At 69.3% G+C, this 3,888-nt stretch overlaps 1 protein-coding gene across 1 annotated transcript in view; it reads left to right on the top strand.

Annotated features, from left to right (window-relative positions):
- Window positions 1–21: 21 nt before the first annotated feature.
- The window catches only part of PEAR1 (platelet endothelial aggregation receptor 1), an 18,064-nt gene continuing 14,197 nt past the window's right edge, over window positions 22–3,888 (top strand). The window contains exon 1 of the mRNA XM_015598287.2: window positions 22–153. The gene's annotated coding sequence lies outside the window, so the exon portion shown is untranslated. The remainder of the gene's footprint in view (window positions 154–3,888) is intronic.

The following is a 3,888-nucleotide window of genomic DNA, read 5'->3' as shown; positions in this document are numbered from 1 at the left end:
TTCCTGCCCCCGCCCCGCGCCGCCGCCCCGCGCCCCGCCTCGGCTCCGCGCTCTGCAGTCGGGCTGGGGCGCCACGCGGGGAACCCCGCGCGTCCTCCTCCGGGCCACCCTGGTCCCCACCCCAGGCCGGCGGAGAGCTAGGTCCCCGGGCAGGTGAGTGACGGCGCGACCCCGCTCCGGGAGAGCGTGTGGGCTCCGAGGTCCCCTCCGGACTGGGGTCTGAGCCCCCTGGGCGGTGAGTGGGGACAGAAGCGAAGGGGTGGGCCCTGGGATGGGGTCGCCATCCATGATGAAGCGACGGGGACACGACATGCACACGAGGCTGCTTCGCCGGCCCTGCGGGGACTGAACAGGACAGCCTGCAGCCGCTGGCCGGTCCGGGGCTGGAGGGATAGGCGTGCCGGGTCCTCTGCTTGGCCGAGGGGCCGAAAGAGCGCCCGGGGGAGTCACGGCTGCTGGGTCCCATCTGCCCCGCCCCTTACAGCTGTAGGACCCGGGCCGGAGATGTCAGGGCCAGCCTCAGCCTCGCTTCTGTAGGGGGAGGACGAACGCGCGCCCACCCCGGGGTCCTGGCCGGCTGCGCGAGCGCGCGCGCGGTGCCAGGTCAGCGCTGGTCGTCAGGGAATGCCGGGGCAGGGGGTAGGGGAGGGACCCGGCCTTGCTGGCCCCTGGTGCGCAGAGCTTCTCCAGTTTTCAGGACTAGGAAGTGGACCGAAGACCCCAGGCACTTGAGCCCTCAGAAGGCGGGTCAGCTGGGGATGACCCCGGGTGGGCTGCGCCAAGGCTGGAGGGGGGGTGGGGTGGTGGGGCCAGCTCTGGCCTCCCCTAGTGGACTCTGCTTCCCCCGCCTTTTATGAGTGGCCTCTCCCGGGGCTGGGCTGTGACCCCAGTCCCCGGGGACGGGAACAGCTTGTGCTGGCTGGAGGTTCCCAGGCTCGGCCAGACTCGGCTCCAGACAGGACCCCGCGAGGGCTCAGCTCTGAACTCTGGCCTCAGCTGGGCCTGGGGGCTGGGAGCTGTTCCCTGAACCCCACCCCACCCCAGTTTATGATATGGGGCCCGTGTGTGAGCCAGGGTGTGGGGGCAGCCCTCCTGTGCCTGTCCTCTGCTGCTGCCCGTCCCACTTCTGAGGCCTTGTAAAGCCCACCAGGCGGGTGGCCGGCCTGCTGGCCGGGAGGCGAAGCCTGCGGTTGGCATGTTTCCCCACTGCCCCCCGCTCCCTATCAGACCCTCCCAGAAGAGGAAATGCTCCCAGGCTGTGCCGTGCCCGGCGGGAAGCCCGGGTAGATACAGGTCACTGGCCGCTGCCCGTCCCCTCCCCCCGCCCACTCCCACTGGCAGAGCCGAGGCCAGGCCTGGCCTCCAGCAAGGGCCCCCAGCCTCTTCTTCTGGGGCCCTGAGGAGGAGGGCTCCTGGGGTGCGGGAGCAGCCCTAACTCTGGGAGGTGTTGGCACCACTCCCGGCACAGGACGTTCAGGAGAAGCCAGCAGGAGGAGGGGACAGGCAGGGGGGACAGACAGACGGACGGAGATACAAAGACACAAATATGGAGAGAGGCTGAGCCCCAGAGACTCCTGGGAACGACGCAGCCCAGAGGGAAAAGGCCGAGGCAGAGAGCAGAGCGGGGCCCAGAGGGAGCACAGGAAGCGGGGGCGACAGGGGGCAGGACGAGGCCGCGGCGAGGGGAGGACCCCGGCCGCAGCCCCCCGAGGCTGGCTGCGCCCCTGGCAGGCACCTCGCGCTCCTGGGTTTTCCTCATCCACTGGGGGGGGGCACCTACGTTCTAGGGCTGCTGAGAGGAGGGGCGGGACCTGCCCAACACCCACAGCTGACAAGGGCGGGAACCGGCGTGACCGGGGTCCCCGGAGAGAAGCGGGGTGGGTGGGCCCTGGGCCTCCTGGGCGCCCTTCCCCGCCTCTGCCTCCCACCCGCCTGGAGCCTGGTCCCAGGAGGAGGCGTGGTGGGCAGGAGAGGCGGCACCCCTCCTCTTCAGGTGACTCGCTGGCTCCACCCCGCAGGAACCCCGAGGCCGGCCCCGAGGAGTTCCTGCCGAGGTCAGGGGGTCAGGTCTGGAGCCGCCTTTCACTCGGTAGGTGCAGGTGCGGTGCGGGTGATGTTGGAAGTTCCTTCCGACTCCGCCTTCCCGCCTCTCGCTGACACTGTGCCGGGGATGCCACAGCCTCCAAACCGTCCTCCCTCGGTCCCCTTGCCTGCAGAGTGAGGTCCAGGCTACTGGAGTTGGGAGGGGCCTCGGCGTGCGTGCCCATCGCTCCACGGCCAGGCACCCCAGGGGCGTGCGTGTGGGCGCTGGCGGAGCCGGGGACGTGCGCCGACCCCACGAGCTCCATGCCGGTGGGGAAGGTGGTCCTTAACAAAAATGTCATGGCCGTGGGGTGGAGGGGATGTTGGGGGGCCGCCGACCCGCTAGTGGAGCCTCAGAGAGGAGGAAGCCTGAGCGGGGGGAACCCAGCCTGTGGGAGCCCAGACTCACAAACTGGCAGTCACGAGATGGGGTTCCGGCTCCTGGTCAGCCCGTCAGACTCGGGGTGCTCCAGCAGCTGTGAACTGCCGGCTTGGCCTGGAGTAACCTCTCCTGCCCCAGAGGGGACACTGGTGCTGACCTTTGCTTGGGGTCTCCAAAAGAGTTGGTACATGCCTAGTTCAGAGCTGGCCTCAGGGCAGGATTGGGGTCTGGAGGTCCCTGTGGTGATGAGGGCAGGGAGGAATGGGTGAGGCCTGGTGTCCTCAAAGGGGCCACCAGCCTGGAAGGGCAGGTAGGACCGGGGCATTCGGGGTGGCCGGGCACAGGCGGCCGTGTTGTCAGAGGGGGCGCAGGCAGTGGGCTGTCTCTGTGATCACCGTGCAGTGGCAGAGGCCACGGGGCTGGACCCCAGGGGTCTGGGCCCTGGGCCCCCTTCCTTGTCAGGGGGCCCAGAGGGCATTACGGAGGGTGGTGGCCGGAGCAGAGCTGTGCTTTCTGGGGGTGTCTTGGGTGCAGGTGATGAGCACCCATGGGTGGGGGCCAGAGGGGAAGGAGCTGCCTGTGGCCTGTGTCACCCGGGGGAACCACCCTCCACCCACTGCTTTGGTATTTGAAGCAGAGTTGAGTCCTGTGTTTGCCTCTGACACCCGAGACCCCGTGGTCTAGCCAGGGAAGTGGGGTCGGAGGTCACCAGCACGGTGGGAGGGGGCGAGGGTCGGGCTGGCCCCGGCACCCACCTCCGGGAGGCTTGGCGTGGATGTTTGGTGACTCAGACCCCTGAGCCCCGCTCTTTCCTGATGAGTAAACAGGTCGGGTAGGGGACCCTCAGCTTCTGTTTCCTGAGCGACAGAACACAAGGCCGGCCCCTCACCCCTGCCCCCTTCCCGCCCGGCCCCCGGCTGGCCGGCAGGCTTCCTGTCCCTCCATCCGGCAGGCTCGCCCGGCTGGCCGGCTGGCGGGGCCGCTGCGCGGTGTGAGCGCGTGAGCACACGTGGCCCCCGAGGCGTGGAGCAGAGCGGCGCAGGCCCTGGCAGGGCCCCGTCAGAGTGTGTCCCGCGTGGGACGGAGAGGGGTCCTCGGACTGGGATCTCGCTGCTCAGTGGGGGGCACCGTGGGACCCTGTCTCCGTGGCAAAGAGAATTAGGAAAGGGAACAGGGGAGCAGACACAGACAGCGGGGTGACCTCGGCAGCCGAGCCCCCGCCCCTTGTGTGGGTGATGCTGGGGGGGTGTCCCTTTCACCCCGGAAGGCGGACCCCGAGTGGTGGGCGGACGACATGACCGCGTGGCCCCTGACACCGTGCGGTATGGGCGGGGAGCGCGGGCAGAGGCAGCGGGGGGCCCAGGAAGGGAACAGAGGCAGAAAGTGGGGTGTCCGGTGAAGACAAGATGAAAGGGAAGGGAAAG

The sequence above is a fragment of the Pteropus alecto genome, unplaced genomic scaffold, assembly GCF_000325575.1.
Source record: "Pteropus alecto unplaced genomic scaffold, ASM32557v1 scaffold49, whole genome shotgun sequence".
Lineage (NCBI taxonomy): Eukaryota > Metazoa > Chordata > Mammalia > Chiroptera > Pteropodidae > Pteropus > Pteropus alecto.
The sequence above is the reverse complement of the archived record's forward strand: the minus strand, read 5'-3'. Positions and strand labels throughout refer to the sequence as shown.